Source organism: Phlebotomus argentipes, unplaced genomic scaffold, assembly GCF_947086385.1.
Source record: "Phlebotomus argentipes unplaced genomic scaffold, Phlebotomus argentipes genome assembly contig_15, whole genome shotgun sequence".
NCBI classification, from domain to species: domain Eukaryota; kingdom Metazoa; phylum Arthropoda; class Insecta; order Diptera; family Psychodidae; genus Phlebotomus; species Phlebotomus argentipes.
The window spans coordinates 4,951,796-4,971,556 of NW_026776181.1; positions in this window are offsets into that span (position 1 = coordinate 4,951,796).

Below are 19,761 nucleotides of genomic sequence, written 5' to 3' on the forward strand. Positions count from 1 at the left end.
CGATACTCAATTTATCCCTCTTTTCACTCCATCGACCGCACACACATTCACTTTTTTGCCGCTCTATGTGTGGCTTCTTTCGCCTCTTGGGGATTTTCTTAACTTTCCCACATTCTCTGCAGTTTCCTCAATAAAATTTCACACGCGAGATATTTCGTGGGAAATTGGATGTGAAAAGGAGTGCCTTTTGGTATTTAAGTGATACTCCAATATAAATGTTTCAACGGTTTTGCCTATTAAGATGAGAGATGATTCTCAAAAAATTGAATTCAGTGGCTCTCATTTTCTAAAAAAAAATTAATATTTTATTTCTATATCTGCTACACAATTGAGTGCAAACGTCAGTCTTTTATACACACAAATTAGTGATTAATCAATAAGTCTGTATACATATTGTATAATTGCTTTTTACGTATGGTCGTGGGAAAATTCAAAAAGCATTCCCATGCACAAAAGTTACCCACATTGTTCGGCAATGAAGTAAATATCAAGGGAAAATGAATGGAAAATGCTTTTAATAAATTATGAAATTTTCAATTAAATCACACACAATCCCAATGGAAAAATATAGCAGCAAAAGGGAGAAGAGCGGTCGAATTCAATGTGAACGCAAATGGTGAAACGAAGAAAATTGATCGTGAAGCTGTAAATCTTCCTGCCAGAGTCCTTCTCACAATAAATAATAATAGAAGCGGAAGTGTGTGTCTAGCACATGATTGTTTAATGCTTGAAAATTCATTGTGCCAGCACAGGAGAGCTCTTCTTGAAAAGATATTATATTAATAAATGTTATGTGGGAGACAAAAGGGCAAAAACTCAATAAAGTCCCAAATAAATCAGGCCTCTATTCTTTCCTTTCGCGGCGCGGGTGGAGAATTTTCCTACTGCCGGGAAAGTTTGCTATGTATGCTCAGCTCATTGGAAAGTTGTGAAATATACTCGATGTGTTTCCCATAATGCCTCCTTTGTCGATGAAATTCACTCTCATTGTGGAGGATCAGCGCGCGAATCTCACACGATGGCGTGGCGGAGAATTTGCTGTGGGTGTGCGGAAAAAGTGTGAAAATCCACCTTACGAGACACCAGGACCACCTCAAGAATTCCTCCCATGTGAAGGGTGGAATATCGTGAGAGATAAATTTCATAAAGTCAGTCTTTCCTCTGTCTTTTGGCTCTGTTGTTCAGAACTTATTCTCGCTCTTTCGCATAAAACTTGCTCAGAAATCGATGTCTATTCAATGATTCGCGCGACGATGGAAGGGTTTTTCGTGAATTCGTGAAGGAAAGCATCACACCAATATTTTTTCAATGAATCTCCATGAGTCTCGCCGAGTGGAAAGTAAAACTTTTCGACACGTTAATAATAAAGGGATTATAATTCACTACTTTATGCGTCGTGAAGACTGTGTGGAGATGAAAATGGGGAGTTGGAAGTGCACGTGAGAAAGGATAAGTGAAATAATTTATGAAGTGCAAAATTAAATTCCACGACCTTAATGGCTTTCGTGACTATTGTGTGAAAGTGGTGAGAAAATGTTTTTCATTTCGAATTAATAAAAAAAAAACTTTCAAAAATCAAACAAGTCTGTTCATATTTGAGAATTTGAGAATAACTGTCTTAAAAACACTGGCAAAATCAACTCTTCACTTTCACTTTTCGTCCGTTTAAGAGCCACTTTCATACAATACGAGACCCATTTATCAGCGAGGAAAGATGCTATACATCTCTATTTTCCACTTATCATTGCACTTTCATCTGTCTTTTCATCCCTTCTTGCGAGATTTCCTAAGGAAGTGATTTAAGCATAGCTGTAAAAGAGTAATTGAATTATATTTTCTTGCTGAGCAAAAAATCCACAAGATAAAATGGTCATTAAAAACACTTATAGCTTGTTTGAGGGTTGTAACAATTAATAATTATGTATGAGAGAGTGTAATAAACTTGAAAAGGGGTGGAAAACTCAGACAGAAATAGTCGTAAAAGAGGGTGGAGCGGTTTTGTTGAGATTTTTTTGCGCTGATAAGAAAATGGAATGGGAAAGCGTTGTATCATGGCAGCACTAAATTCTTTTCATGCATTCAAGTGTATTTAAAAAAAAATCATATTAATTTTCTAATTCACCGTGTGTCTCATTAATTGAGTGAGAATTTCTTGGGGTAATATTTATTGTCTAACTATTCAGTGAACTTGAAAAGAACAAGCAGAGAAATTTATTGCTGAATGTCGTGACAATAAGTAATTAAAGTTGGTCTTTACACCAACATCGTGAAGATCTTCAAGCCATAACTTTCTTTTCATCCACCCATGTTTTTTCCTCCATCACCACCCATTTGGGGTTTCATTTTCGAAACAATTATTCTCACCGACCGATTCACTAGCAAAGGAGTGGGAAGATTTAAAAAGTTGAAATCAATTAATCTTCCTATTAGTGGAATAACAAAGTTTCGCCAGATTTTTCTCTCCACCCTCAAGGTGGATCCTTTTACGCTGAGGATAAAATGCAATAAAGCACACAGAGAGTCTTTTTTTCCTTGCACCCGAGAGTTCTTAAGAAGTATCACAACAAGCAAGACTACTTGAGCCACTCCGAATATTGAATAATTAAGTTAATTTCCTCCACGAAAAAAGGCGGTGGTCTTCCACAAGTTTTCCCTCTTCGCTTCACGCTGAGTGTACTTATAAGTAATGTCTCTCTTACGCTGCTGAAAATGGCTTGAGCATTTGAAAAGAAAGCGTCCTGGAGCAGTACCAAAGAGGAGAAAAATATTTCCACTTTTGTATCTGTTCTAACAACTGCATTGGATAAACAATAATATAAAATGAATAGTGAATCGTCGAAAAGGCACAACTTATATAGTGAAAAGATTTTCAGAAGTTTAGACAGAAGAAGACGTTACTAATGAATCCACTCCATTGGCGCCTTTTATTATGTTCTGCTCGAGATTTTACTTTCATTTCCCACATCTTCGTTCAATCACGGAGAAGAATAATTAGGTTTATGTCATTCAATCAGTAATTAGTGGAATTAAGAACAGCTTTACTTAAACTACAAGAGAATCTGTTTAAAAACATTATGCACAAATTATCCCTTATATATCATTTAAGTGAAGTTACACTTCAGCGTGGTGAATTTTGTATGAAAAACCGTTCTTGTTTGTCAATTAATGTCCAATCACTTCTCGCCACATTTTCCGTCGTTCACATCTTTTGCGTATCTGCAGTGTGATTTGTATGCCATTCCCGGCGATGGGCGAAAGCAAGCCGGAGGCGCATTATTTTCATTATGGCATCACTTTGCAGAGGCGAAAGCAAATGCCTGGTTTGATGCTTCTACGGAAGACATATCCCACCTCATTGTGTACATACATACTTAATAATACATAAAATGCCGGGTGGGAAATTGGTGGTGTACATTCGCAAATTATGATAATCCCTTGCAGTCGGCCAGGTTTCACTCTGAAACCCGCACGTCATCTTCCGCGCGTCTGCCTTGCAAATTGCCAGCTCAGGGAGGACGAGGAGGGGAGATATTGTACATGTTGTACATGGGAACGAAAACATCACAGATTCTCTATACATATATCGCACTCATTGGCGCCTCGTGTGAAGACGATGAAATTTCCATGCGTCAGAGGCACTCAATTCAAAAACTCAAAACCATCACTTCAACACACGATGCATTTCCAACCGCCGCAACTTATAAATCCCAGACAGTTTATCCATGATATGGAATAATAAGATAAAATTAATGACGAAGTTGTGCATAATGTGTACAAATAAGAAGCTTTTCGCACTATGTACAGCGAATTGAAACTCTGTCCTCCTTTTCAGTACTTTCAGCAGATGTTTTCTATACATAGAGAGTGTCACTTGGAGAGATGCTCTTGGGTGTGAGGTTAAAAGGGTCGCTTTTCTTTCGGTCAACCCTTGAGGAAGACCTCAAAAATAAGCTCAATACGGCTGTGATTTCGTCGCTTCAAGCAGCAATAGTTGGATTCTTTGATAGATTTCACATTCCTAGATAAAATATCAGTCCGAAATTATTGGCAATTAAAATTTATCTATAGATAAACATTTTGTATAGTCAAAATATATATGATTATTCCATTGATTATTGGCTGACATGACGGCTACCCTGCAGAATGTCCAATGTTTTTGGACGTGAAAGTTGCTGTGAGCTTCTATAGAAGCCACTCATATCATCAGTGCAAGAGGCCGAGAGTACAAAATCCCTCCGATTACATTTCCGTCCGTTAAAATATTCAGTGAAAATGGGCGCCAATTTAATTTGATTTGAATTTTTAATACAGCGAGTCCTAAACTCTCCTCTCACACCACATCGAGCGTCCCACAGAAATTCTCACCCATGATGATGATGATGAGGATGACAAAGTCTCGTTAACTTGTGGCAAAGATGGTTTCATTAAAATTTCACTGTAAAAGCACCATACAGATTTTACACCGCACAGATTTTCTCATTGAAAGCTTTCGGCAAAGCTTTCGACTACCAGAAAAAAAGAATACCAAAGAGCAGACCAGTTAAATGTTCTGAACTACAAATAATGTGAACATTGTATAATGAATCGTTATAACAAATATGCTAATTAAACTCTTTATTAACTGACATGAAGCAATTGTGTAAATTGAAAAAAATAAATAATGGGCTTTTTGCAGATTTTCGTGTTTTTTAATTACCGCGTAAATTGATTTTGCGACATTGTTCAGTTAATATTATTAAAATAATGCCAGAGCGAATTTTCTATTTATGCGCTCTTTTATAGCCTCGTTCAAATAGTGACACAATGACAAAAAAAACTCAACACTTCGGTTGTTCAAATACCTTTGTTTTTTCTCCGAAGCAGATTAGTGATAACATATTAATAATGCATTTTGATATCTCTTCTGGGTCCCTGTTATTGATCTTCCAGTGTCGCTTATTTCACGTGTTCAGCGCTGTCTTTATATTCCATAAATAAATACCACGGCACGTCAATGTTCACCAGACATTTTTGACACATTTCACAAAACTCCAACGACGCCCATTCTTTGTCCAATAAAGTGAGAGAATTCTTTATAGAATTTATGTGAGTATTCTAGTATTTCAAAAGTTAATAAATTGTTTTGGTGTGTAATTTGGCAGGGAAAATAGAGCAATTTGCGAAGTGAAGCTCAAATGCAATTGAATGAACTGACAGATGAGCACAGAAAATACGTGAAAAGTTACCGGACAAGTCTGAATGAGAGCATTTTCCCGCGGATTACCAAACTTGCGAAACGTGACAAAATGTGATGTGAGCATTGTTTGAGTTTTAAGTGAATCTCCCTAAAATATATTTATTCACTCACTTCGTCGAAACGCGCTTCTATTTGGACAATTTGATATTGAAAATGTTCCGATGGATCAAAATCTTTATGTTCTCTCAATAAAATTGAATTCTTTCCCAACTTCAGATCCTTCAGTGAATGTAGGTCAAGAAGATCAAGTGTATTGGATGGAGAAAATGCAAGTTGACACTTGTGGTCAGAGTTTGTTGTCCACACTTGTTCCAAAACAATTTCGGTTATTTGCAGTGGAGATTTCCAAAGGCCATGCACAGAATTTCGCCCAGAGTAACATTCACCCTCGAGAGACAGTGCAACTCCACTCCAAATGTGATTTTCACGTGACGGGAATCCTAAAGGTATTTTTGCAGAGACTCGTGGTTTCTCAGTCGGTGTGAAAAGCTCATCTTTCTTCATATATTCCAAATGAGTCTCCGGGTTCTAAACTCTGGCTGCATGATTGTCATCCGACAGGGGAAAAGGTGAAAGAGAAATGAGATGGAATCAAGGATTTTCGTGACAAGTCCCAAATTACACACGATTCTTCTCTCAAACCCTCCGAAAAAAAACTTCATCCCTTGTTCAAATCCTCACCACATGAGCCGTGATTTGTCAATGGAAATTCTAAATTTATGCATCACAAGAGAGAAAAAAAATATTTTTATGGCTGTTGTATTTTCACTGTTGTGATTTTCTCGCAATTCGATTTCCTTTGTGAGTTTGTTGTCATATCGAAGCCGTGCGTCAACGAGAAAAGTCCCCTATTTATTCATTATCACACGTGATGGCCAACAAAAATACCGCTACGTCGTGAAATGCCGGGGAAAGCGTCCGTGTGCAGAAAAATGGAGAAGTGGAAAGTTTGTGTGCCGCTTGCTATCTATTCGTAATCAAATCCGGCAAATCAATAATTTATTCAGCCAAAGCCATCCACTGGGCCGTCAGATGAATTTCCCTCTCTTCCCTTTCGCAGCGTAGTTGTTGTTTTCCATCACCATTCACATCACTATCGAGAGAGAAAATCCCCACCGAATTTCCCGTATACGGAATATATATATTAGGTGTATAAAGTATTTGTCTATAGTTTTTCTGGGAGCATTTTGTACGCTCTGCTCATGAATATCGTTGAATTTCGATTGACTTTCGATTGACACAAATTGCAATTGAGATGCCATTTAATTAATTTATTTAATTGGAAAATTCGAAAAATTCTCAAACTGCAAAATATCGGGTATAGAATCAGAGTTGAGAGAATAAATTGAATTTTAACTGTCATTCTTGATAAGTCGTTTGACATTAAATGGACAATGCATGTGTGGTGAATGTTTGTGTCGAAAATCAACGGTTGTCAAGTGTCGGAAAAATTAAACTTTAAGTGAAACTTTAACTCCATGTCCTCTTTGCATTTTTCCGCTTTTTCAATCCCGAGAGGATTCGGTAGGATTTGTAGCGATTGCATTTTTAATTAATTTGAATTCATTGCTTTTTCACTCTTCGCTGTGTCCAAGCGGAGTTTGGCAAGAAATTCATGGGGAAAAATCTAGACAATCCCGAATGTGTCGAAATCAAATGGCTCCAATCTCCACCTGACTCTGGGCGTCTGGCAGTTGGCTCCTAAGCGATGGTTTGAGAGTCAAGCCAACATGAGTCAGCCACAAATAAACGCTTCTACTTTGGTTGCACGACGGGATTACATTCTCGCCAAGGCAGGAGAATCCATTTGTTGCCACCTCCGCTCCATCCCTGGACGAAAACACGGAGAGTCCACGGAGTGTGTTGGCTTTTTAAGGTTGCCCAATACATTTTAAAGGATGCTGCATTGCAACAAACCACCATCCGATGTAATTGAATAAACTGTTTGATTTGCAATTCTCTTTTCTCCGCTTCCCCAAACATTGAGGGTGGATGATGGAATTTTTAGTGGTGGATTTAGCTCAATTTTGGCCAAAACATTTCCGCCAGACTCTTTATCCTTTTCGTTTGGCACGGAAATCTGTCGATTCATTGCAAAAACTACAAGTTACAGACAGTTTCCATAAGCAAAACAGATGGATTTACACATTTTGCAGAAAATCTCTGAGCTATACTTTATTATGTGAAGCCTTGTGTGAAGCTAATATTGCATTTTGCTTGTGATCCAATTTCCAATACAAAGTATGTTTTGGAGACTGTGAATCGAGATATTTTATTAAAATTTCACAACAAACTCAAAGGTATCATTTTGGGAGGAATTTCCCCACTTTTCGTCAGCCAAACATTGCCTCCTGTCAAACGGTATATAACCGGAAGGGCGAATAAGGATGGGCGAAAGTGCAGGACGAAAAAAGCTTGAGAGATTAAATTCTTCCTTATCTTTTCCTCTTCACATTTTTGCCCTTCCCATCCTCGTAATCGAGTCGATCCTGTGGCATCTGAGAAAGTTTCTCGCAAGGCAAAAAGTATTAGAAGGTACAAAACACTATTGGGGAGCGAGGGATAAAAAAGGATCCACCAGCAGAAGTGCAGGGAGGAAAAGTTGGGGGCCATTGTATCTCCTCTCGTCCATGTGACTCTTTTTTCCGCCCATCTCACGAGAGCCTGCAGCGCTTTGATAACACCAGCGAAAATCCTTAAAAATGTTACATCATAAAACTCCCCTGCAGTTCCTATGGTTGGAGGACAGATGGGGGTGGAATTCCCTCTTCATATATGAGAAAATATCCTCAGTTTTGTAGTTCTTCTCGTCATGTCTGCTCAACAAACACCTTCTCAGTCACCTATTGCAGATATCCTGACGGATTTTCAGTTGGGCAAGCTTTCCCTTTTCTCCTGCCACACGCGATGGCCATTAAAGCTGTTACTTCAAGCCGGATCTCTTTGGAGACTCTTCAGGCAAATGCACAAAAGTTGTTTTCTCATTTGTCACATGTGAAAACACATGTGGAAATATTTGAGAGACACTTTTGGTGTAATTAGGGAGGAACAAGAGGAGATTTTCAGAGAACTTCCAGGGTATGGAGAAACAAGCAAACGGTGCTGAATTTAAGCTTCAATTCCCAGGTGAGATTGACTTGTTTTCAGCGTTTTCTCTTCTTATTTTCAAGGAAAGCAGAGTGCGGGAGTGGGAAAAATGTCATGCATCTAGAGCAAAAATTCTCTCCATCCGGAAATCATCGCATGAAGTACATCTTGAGCTCTTGGCCAGGTGATGAAGTCACTTGAGGTGAATGAGATGGAAAATAAATCTCTTCAAGTTAATAATTTTACAGAGAGATTCCCCGTATCTCAAGTGTTGGTGGCTCTTGGCACTCATCCATCCACCTGTTGTCTGCCTGAACACCTCAAAGTTTCGACAGAGGAGAGCATCTTTCCTGGAGTGCGGCAACTGGAGATGATTCTGCACAAGAGCCAGACTGAACGACCCCTCGAGCGTATCAATTCCATCGAAGGGAGAAGAAACTGTCGGGAAAGCACTTTTCCACATTTGTGAACATACGTCAACTGCTGCAGTCAACGACTTTCCCGACCCGAGTCAAATTTCTCCCCATCCCTCACTGGAGGAGCATTCAGAAGGGCACAGAAACTCCCACCCACTCCTCTTGGTGTCTATCTCGAAGGTCTATCAATTTTTACAACCAACATTTCTCAGCGGAAAAGATTCAGGGACTGTTTGGACTACACGAGGGTAAATTTCTCCGAATCCTTTACTTTCCTTCCATAATTTCGGAAAACTGAATTATAACTGAGCAAACATTTTCACAGACCGGACAAAAGTGTTTTATAATCTTAATTTGTTTCATAGTTTGTCTCATTCTAATTTTTCACTGACTAATGCAAATCCTTATTCTCTGATATGTACAATTGGGATAAAGAAACAGAAATTCTGTGCCAAATATTACACAAAATCATTCATATTCATCATGCCGAAAACATACTGTACTATTGCTCTTACCAGAAAAAGACTTTCCAAGAAAAAGAATAAATAAGACAGTAGGTGGGAAGGAGGGAAAATTGGGACAGGACTTCAAGGGTGGATTGAATTGATAAAAGGGGAGGACTTTCTGCAAACTCAAGCGGCACTTTTGCTTCCACATTGAGGTAGTCTTCCTTTGGCGATATGCTGAGGACATAAAAGTTATACGATTGGACGGACTCCAGTATGCAAAACTTTCTCCATCCACAGATACAAATTCGATATCTTGGCCCCTTTTGAAACTCTGCACCGAAAGTGGATTTGAGAAGTCAAGTGTCGTCTAATCGAAAAAGACAAGACTTTTCTTTCATATTACCTCAAATATATTAAGTAACTTTTCGTGAAGAAATTTACATTTCGTGTATAAATACAGTTGTTTTGATTATATTTGGAACAGTATTGAATTATATTTGGATCCATTGATGATACTCTTTAATTAACCATGGGAATGTTATATTAGCTAAAACGTCCTCTTTTCCCACATTTCACCAAATTGACCAAAAATTCCGTCGTGCTTTCATTTCGAGTTTTTTCCACGTCTGCACACATTTGCCAACGTGATAATCCTCTTCAATTTATAAACCCCGAGGATTCATCGCGTGGTGTGAGGTGTAGAGTGTATTGGCAGCCAGAAAAAGCACGAGGAAAGAGGAGCAAAAGTGATTTCAATATTCACCTGTTGATTTTTTTATGGTTGATTTATTGAGTGTGATGCACACGAGGGGGAAAAATCTGTGAGGCATAATTGAAACTGAAATTTCGGAAAATTGCTTAATTGTCTTCTCTGTTCGGCAGCTTTTTGCCTCCATCAGTTCGCTTGATGAACACTGCCATATATTTTCCACGGGATGAGAATGGGATTTTGCTGGGAAATTTATGATATTGCTAATAAGGATCTCCTCACACGATGTGACTTTATGTGAGACAATTTGGCAAACGATTCACCTGATTTATTATTCTGCCTAAGCTACCCTTTTCCACCCCCTCGCCGACCCAATGTAGGTAGTTCGAGGCGTCATAAAAAGCACTGTTCCATGACAATATCATGTCAAGGTGGGAGGCTTCAGTTGACTTGACTTATTTAGTGTAAAATGCTGAAATGGTCGACAAGTTGAGGTATTGAGTAATTCCCAGACAATTTAAAATTTAATAGAGAAATTTTTCCCAACAATTTCACGAAATCATCCCACTTTCTTCATTTTAATTACATTCTTGTAGCAAACTATCCCACTTCAATGTCATCTAAATCTTTAATCTAATATTCAGATGGCAAATGAAGTGTATCCATCAACCCTGAGGGATGTTGTTTCAAAACCACCTCTCAGCTCATTCTTGAACATTTATGAGGCAGCATTCCTGAAGTCAAATGAATTCTTAGTGTGACACACTACATAAAGTGATGCCATAAGTGTCTCACACCTTCTATACTCCTCTTTAATGTAATTTATTTCGTAAATTAAATATTCACACATTCGCTGCTCAAAGGGATTGAATTGCGCCCACACCCATCTTCAAGGTAATAACAAGCTGAAACTATTGGATTTTCTTTACATCATTATATGGGAAAAGAGCATCAGTAAATTCCACAAGAATTAATTGGAAGAGATCGGGATTTAATCAACAAACTCCACCTTAATTGGATGAGAGACTCAATAAACTTTAAAACAACTAAATAGAACTGTATGAGTGAGTTTCGGTGGTGTTGGATGGAATTCATCAATCAACCTTTGGATGCTATATAAAGATTCTATATAATACTTTAGGATTCATGACATATTGCCGAGAGAGTCTTAAAGTCTAACAACAAATATGTGGATTCCCTCAGAGTTCGTCTCCATATATCATTAACTGGAAGTTGCAATATTGCAAAACTTCTCCCATAATAACTTGCCGAGGAGTCAGAATTCCCTTTCCCTCTGAAAAATTGCACTCGAGCGGTCAAATGATAGCAATTTGTCATGGATTTTGCCAGATTTTTCTCTCACAACTCGTCAATATTTAAGTCTCCAAAATCACCCACCAACAAGTGTGTGCTATTTTAAAATCTTCCCTCATTAATTTCGAGGCTTTGATGGAAATTCCTTTAGCATGGGAAAGTTTTCTCTCTGCTCAACGGTGCGGAAAATCTCCTGCGAAAGTCTCCGCGTCGCATCCATCATTTTGCTGCTGCCTCGAACCCACTTCTCGCTAAATATTTAATATTTTCCCTCCTCGCTAAACTTTGTCATTTAGCAGATTCTCCAAAAATTATTTCCATGCGAAGAGAGCACACTTGTGCGACAATTTAATATGCCGTGTGTGTGTTGCTTTTTGGGCCATGTCGATGGAAATGTTCCACCTCATTTACTATTGATGATGCCTCTGAAGAGGAACAGAAATAAACGGATAGGCATTCAGTCAGGGAATCACCATTACGATCAATTTCGAAGGAAATCACACTGACTGACCAGATGAGACTCTCGTGATTTCGCCTATTATTCTCCTAAACAAATCACTTGTCCCCCCATCACTTTCGATTATTGTTTCTCAGGCCCTCTTTCTCGTATGGTAAATGGGTAAATTGCTTAATAAGACACCTGTTCAGCGGCAGCTCCCATAAATATTTCTCTGGATCGTGATGAGCAAGAGTTTGCACACAATCGAGACTAAATTTCGCTTTGCATTTCTTAAAAAACAGTCATATTTCAGTTTTGAAAGTTGTCTAGATTGATTAGAAGAACATTTTTAGAATGAATTCGGTGTAAATAATAAGATATCCTTTGGAATTTTCTCATTTTCCTGCAGAATTTCAGGCTCCAGTTCATGCAGAAATACTTAAAATCACAGAATCAAATAGCGAAAAGTCATACAACCTTATTAAATGTCACCACAGCATGAAAAAGACTGCGTGATACTTAAAACTTTTCCTCGGTTCATTCTTCATATAATTTTAAATAATTCATAGCATATTTCTGACCACACTGAGACGTACACAAAACTACACAGAAAAAGGCATACAACTCTTCATTATAGTTGAATAAATTGTGTGAAATGTTTTCGAGGTACAGCGAAAAAATTAGTTTTGTTATGCTAAAATGACTTTTTCCAGCTTGAAATGCTTTGGTTGGTTCTGAGCATTCCCCGCCCCACCCTCCCTCTTGATATTCATAACCGCAAGAGAGACAAAAGTCTCAACATTTGGCGAAATATTACTTAATGCCAGTGCATTTTGTCGGCAAAAGGGTTCGGAATCGGAGATGAAATAGGAAGTTTTCGGTAAAGTTGATATGATTTTCTTCAGCTTGGCTGTAATCTCATACGGTTTGGGCGGTGGGAGAAAATATTTGTATTGTGCATGGGATCGGAGAGTGCATTTTGGCATGGGCTGACTTTCTCTGGTGTGCGGAGGAAGTTGGTGGGTGGCGGAATTCCGCCCGACCAAAAGACGTTTGTGCAAGATGAAGGGATTACACGATATAATCTGCTTAGAGTGAAAACGAGACCAGTTTGTAATACTTTTATGTGCACAATGGCATTACTATTGAATATAGGAACATAAAGGGTGCTTCTGTTGGGTGGCAAAGTGAGGAGATTGGGTGACAAAGCGCCAAAAATGGCACTGTTAGTCTCGCCGGAGGTCCGAGGGTGTGAGATTTTTATCGCGTGTGTGATTTTATAGTGAGGAAATTTATTAGTTTCTCTCTGCAATATTTGTCATAAAGAGGGTGTGGGTAACACATTTCCATGAGAGAGTGGTGCATTTATGAAAAATTTTATTGTTACTTTTATATTCACCGGACTATTTCCTCCTCGAGTGTCTTTTCATTGAATATATCTGGCGGTGTTTGATGGCTTGCACATAACATTCTGCAAGAGAATTTACTCAAAAGTATTCAACACCGCGAGAAAATGTCAAATTCTCCGTGTTAATAAGCGATAGGCTAATTGAATGGATTTCTCTGAGTGTCTGGTGAGCGTAACGAAACAATACCAGAATTTTGTGCAATCCTCTCGCCCAGTAAAGGTCTGATTCTCTTTCACTCCAAAGTACCCTCACTTCTCCCCTTGATGCAGTGTCACACCCAGACAAAAAGCCCATAAATATATTTATGGATTTCACGCGATTCTCTCCTCTGTGCATTCCCAATGCCTTTTTGGGTATGGAAAAATGATGGTGTGCAATAAAATGTGCATCAAAATGCAATATAACAAGCTCTATCTTTCCCTCTTCATTCACTTCCGCGCCATTTCTCCAGTCTTCATCAATCCCACAAAAGCTACTGGGGAAAAATGGATGAAAAGGAGAAATATTTATGGGACACAGAAGGTGGAAGTGTGATTGATTTAGGAGATTTCTCATGTATGCAATTCCAATTGACTCTCCTTGACCTTCCATTTCTCGCAAAACAGAATGCAGATTTTGGAGAGATTTCTCTGGATTTCTCCGTTAAAAATTTGACTTTGCGACTGGCTGAGGGAAATCCATGACAAAGGATCTTCCATACATGTGAGAAGGAAAGTGTGCGGCATCTCGAGGGTGTCTGCAGAGTGTTGTGTCGCTCCCAACTTGTGTTCAATAATGTATAATCGACTGTGTGTCGTGAATTTTCTCTCCTCGCACTTTTCTTGATTTATGTACTTTTCAAGAGTTGCACTCACTTCTTGCAGAAGCCCAGTGTGTCTTCCTGGAAATTCTGTTTGTGTATGAGTGTCAAGATGTACCATGTGGAGTCACATCGTCGGGCTGATCACTGCCCACCCTGAACTCTCCTTTGCAACGAGTTTCTTCGCTCTGCTGCACGTGGGATTGAAGTAGTCAGCCCTTTGGCACGCCAACCTGGACCCAGTCTTTGCGAACAGGATCTGGATTAATGCATCGCAGCGAAGCGGAAGACGGCGACATCCCAGAAGTGCAATTCCTCGATTATGATTTATATGACAGTCACGTGAGTTGATGTGTGCGTGGAACTCTCATAAATAGCTGACGGCGATGAGATGAAAATGTTGCAGCAATATGAAATAAATTTGGGAAGCGTATTGGCCTGAATTCTGCTGCTGGGGTGATTTTGGAATCAAATCTTTTGGGTGCTTGAATTAGGGTTATATCCTGCAAATTTCTTAATGTGTGCAGCGAAAAGTTCTGTCAGCAATTGTGTGTGGCACGACACTTTTTGTAAATGAATACACACAAGATAGTATCCACCCAGAAATTGAATGATTGATTAAACAGTTTGACAGCGAGATAATGCGGTCTTGCGGGCCAATGACGGTAATTTCATCGATGAAGAGAGGGTGGTGAACAATTGAAGCGTCTGGCTATTGACATCGTGACCGGAAAATCTCCCTTCGGTGTGAGTGACTTTAAGTCTGGCCACCTCACACCACTGCAGGGTATCGCCAGGCACACTCTCTGACACCCAAGAGGACGCCTTTTGCATACAGATTGCAAGTAATTTCACCACGAAAGTCTCCACCCCACTTGCAGGTGCGATTGCTAGACGAGGAATACTGGATTAAGTCAGTCCCAGAGTTGAAAGTGATTCTCGCCAGAGATTCTAAATTTCATGCACGCTCACCAGGCTTTTCAATTTTTACACTAAACGACTATCGTTCCCGCAGGAGTGATTTTTTAGATCCCCGCTCGCTGAAAAGGGAAGAATGGAGTGAGGAAGACCGTGAGGATAATCATTGCAGAATCCAACTCTGTGACTCATTTCCGACCTACGGTAATTTGGCTTTGACATTTTAAGATTTTCAATTACACGTCTCATCTGGGGATCAAAGTGGGACTTCTTGCCTCAAATTGTATGTAGAGTAGTACCATTTCGCCACCCGCACTCTCACCAATTCCTATTTGAGGCCGGGAAAAGTTGTGCCTCTCTGTCTTCGGATACTGGAGTATTGCTTACACTTCCCCATTGATTGTTCTCTCTCATGCCACACACCCAATGTGCGCTCCCTGTCGCCCAAACCGTCTTTTCCATGCGATTTAACTCACGCCAGCGTCGTTGGAGTTTGCCGGGAAGCGGAGTTGAATATTCAAGCATGGGAATGCTTCTCAAGGGGTGCATCAATTGCATTTCGAGCACATCTTCAGCGCATTTCAGTGAATTCTACAGATTTCTCCCTCGCCCAGTTTAACTTACTATTTCTGCTCATTCAAGTTTTTTTTTCTCGTTCACTACATACCCTTTTAAATTCGCATTGAATCACCCCTCGAATGAGTCTCTACCGCTTGGCTCACTCGAACCTCATGAGGAGATGAAATTTATCCCACATCGAGGGCAAAATGACGCGCCTCCTGTTTTCTGTTTAAATGTTTATTGTCGCTATTGAAGGGAATACAACTTAATACATTTAAATGAGGTCTGATGATTGTGTTTCCTCGGCACACAAGAACCAAATCTAACACCCCGCAAGATCAACCCTAAAGACAAACTAAATTGACGAGGCTTTCCCAATGGCTGAAATTTAATTTCCATCCCACTCGATACGATCAAACGTTCTCTGGTGGATTTTCCTATAAATTGAAATTCCATCTTTTTCTGGATTGAGTTAAATGCCCAAAATGGTTGAAGGAGTATTTTTTTCTAGGCGAAAAGCGGAATAAGAAGCAATCTTTGAATTGATTATTGCATTGAGAATGTTTTTTTTGCACACACATTTTGAGAAATCGATTATTTTAAATTTTCTCCTTCTCACAATCTATGAAAATGAGGGCGAATGCAAACAATACTTTAATCGAGTGAATTAATTCAGAGAGTGAATTTCTGGGTGGGATTAGCGAGATTTAGGGAAATTCTGCCTGATCCATTTTATCACCACCCACAAACTCAACCCAAAGTCGCGCCTCCATGGAATTATGGTGTTAAAAGACGCAGAAAAACGTATGAATTTATAACAATTCGCGACCTCTTATTCAAATAAGAAGTGAGGATGTTTCTTCATTTCCTTCTCATTTGTAATTTCCCATTTATTCTCATATCTCATGTGGCAATGTTAATAAGAGGAGGAGAAATTTCACAGTTCGTCTTTCGCTTTCTTTTGCTATGCGGACGAAATACATTATTCAGACGTGACCACAATTGAGAGAGATATTAAATGATACTGTAAGAATTTCGGTTCGAACCATCGAAATCAGCACAATATTGTCCATAACTCACTCTTGGGATGAAAACTGAGGTGCAGCAGAAAATTGTGGGGATACATAAATTTCCTGCAATCTTGAAATGACCACTGAAAAATGCCAATGTAAAAGCATCCCTCAAGAAATCACGATGGTAAGCAAAAGTTTCTTGAAACATTCCTGGCAAATTTCCTTATGATGGCATAGCAATAAAACTTTGATAAAGGATACAAATTACTGCGAAGGAGGCAGAAACTCCTTGGGAGACGTTCGTCTGACTCATCGGTATTTTGTATTTCAAGACAAGAAAGATTTCTCTCCAGCAAACCAGCAATAAAAAATCATCAGACAACAAGGCTCACAGACGCAACATCGATCTCCTCAAACCTCGTGGCTCTTGAGACGGTGGTTTTTGTGCAGAATGCAGAAAATATGCCATTGATAGACGAGTTTAGACACACAACTGAGGGTTTGGGGAGTGATTTACGAAGAGAAGGCACATCCGGATGGGTGATTGTGGTGAGGAAATGAAATAAGGAAATTGAAAAGCACCATTTGATGGAGCTTTCGTCGGTGGGATGCGTGCTCTGGAGTCATTAATCGCTTCCCTCCAGGTGTGGAGAATCTCTATTCCTATCCGCCATAGTCTTATCGTGATTCTCAGTCTCTTGCTCTTTTCCATTTAATTAATGCACACTCGTGAATCATGCTAATTTCCAATGCAATCAGCCCTCCTTTCATGCGCCCCTCGGGGAAGAATCATATGGTGGGTGAAGATAGTAAGACATTCCCTCTCAAAAAGAGTTCCTTAACATAATCCCAGCAGTTTCACATTCAGCCCCTCTCCAGCTAGCTTTTAAGTTCGAATTCACTCAAAAACTTCTCTCACTCTCAATTTGGAATTGCAGTGATGATAGAATTTAATTTGGAAAATCTCTTTAATCGAATTTATTTCGTTTGCCAAACTCAATGATGACTTACTGATGGTCCAAAAAGCTCCCAGGCTCTAGTTTAGTTCTCCAGAGTGGGTTTGTGCGGTGTTCGCCTCGCTCTCATAATTCTCTTGGCCAGTAATTCAATGCAAACTTTGCTATCTAAACTCCTCAACACCACAATGTGGGATGGGAGGAACACAGATCTCACCCCCTTGCCGCATCTCACCCTTGATTTGGTCGGCAAACAAATGGCAAAATTTGCAACTCTTGACCCCAAAAGACCAATATTACACTTATCGCCAATGTGTGTCGCTTTCCTTACCAAAAACCCGCCCCAAAATAGCCACTTTAAGAAAATTAGATTAAGCAATTCTCAACAGCGGGAAGTTGAAATTTTATTTTAGTTACTGAGTTGGAACTAAAATCCCTCTCATTAACTTTTCTCTCCTTTCCAATAATAACTCAAGAGAAAAATACACAAGCAAACCTCAGAAATCACCCTAACTTTTTCAATTCGTGTTTTAATTGTTTTATTTGTTGAATATCGTAAATACTTCAAATTTGTGATGAAAATTTGCCCACTCTATTTCCAAAAAAATTGTTATTGAAAATACTACACTTTTAGCTTATCACATCATTTCCCAAATTGACCCAGAGAACACATTCAACCCGTAAATGAGATAAAAGGGACTTAATTTACGCATGCATGTTTTCAATTCCGAATAAAAACTACTGCCACAACATAATATGTGCACATTCACATTTCATTGAGGATTTCACAGCTCGTAAGCAAATAATATTGTTATGTACTTAAATATTTACATTTACCATTCGGTATAGTACTCCCAATATCATAATTAAACTGTTTAATTTGGATGACACATAGAGTGGAGGCTGACAACAGCTCTATAATTTTGTAGGAAACTCCTATAAAACACTACAATTTGTAGGAATATCATAAGAGAAATGAATGTGTTGTAGCGAAATGAAGATTACATTCTTTTTATTAAAGCATTTCAGCGCTTCCCTTTCGCAGTTTTTTGCCACCACCGCAGATTGCAAGAGCAGGAAGAGGAAATAGGCAAAAGTGTTTTTTAAGAGGGTGACAGGTGTTTTATGCTTTTAGTTAAACAAACCTTCTCTCCATCCGCCCCCAATGCATTCCACCCTCGCAATCTGCGAGCTGGGAAGAGCATCCCTTAAATGTTTATATGGAGTCTCGCTCGCGTGTCTGCGAAATGATTTTTCATCTTAGAAATCACTTGAGTTGAAGAGCACAAGTTGGAGGGCAAAATTAATTTTGCCTCTTCACATGTGACACAATTTCAGGCGTCTCCCTGCGTGTATGCAAAAATAGCACCCCTCACAGTATTTGTCTATATTAAATTTTCTCGAATTACAGCGCGAAGAGATGGAAGAGTATCAAATATTCCAGTTATTTAGCCATTTCTCTAGAAAATAAATGAGGCAAGTTTATTTCAGCCTGAACTCCTCTCACACCATTGTCTTTCGCCACCGAGTGTTCTTGCATATGTACATACATAGCACACAGATAGCGTTTTGCGACACATTATTTTTCAAGAGGAACACTCGAAGGAGGGCAAGGAGTGTGCTCTTGCGACAAGTGGTGTACGATTTACGAGTCATCTCTAATTAAGTTTCTTCGCAAATTATCTCGGAGCTTGTACACCATTTCTTGTAACACTATCGCCTTGGTCAAGTATAAAATCGTTGTCGTTTGGCACAGTCATTTTTAGGGTGAGTGAGAAAGCGCATTTCAAGGGTTGTTAATTGTCTCTCTGTGTGTAATTTGCATAGCAAGAATGCAGTAAATTTGTCGGTGATTACGTGCAACACTAGCAACCACCCTGTCGCACGGCTGGAAATGCCAAACAAACCATCCCTCCAGCCCAGGCGCAATAGCCGCCGAGGAGGGGCTGAATGAACCCACCGGCGATGAATAGCAAGAAAATGCTACTTTTCCCCCTTACGTCGCTTTGCATAACTTCTTAACATATTCTTTGGGTGAGCGAAAGAATTTATTCACTCTGACTTCTCACAACACTGACCGAAACATTAAGATTCCCCGTGTCAACATTTTTATTTCAGTCCGAGAGAGACTCTTGAGCTTCGCCGGTTCCCAAATGTTCTGCAAAAAATCAAACTTAATAATTTAAACTTTTCATATTACTATAAAGTCTCAACGTGATTTCTTTCCTATGGAAGAAAAAATTTTCATTATGCAAGAGGTGTTAGTTTCTTCGATGCTTCAGTTGGTCTGCATCGCCCAAACGACTCAGATTGTCGGAAAACTAAAACTCACAAGAGTAACAACAATTGCAATCAATTTTGATTTTCACCACAAAATGTGAAAAGTTTACTCCTTCGTATAAATTATCATTAACATAATGCCGTGGAAGAACACAAGATTATTAGGTGGAGTCGC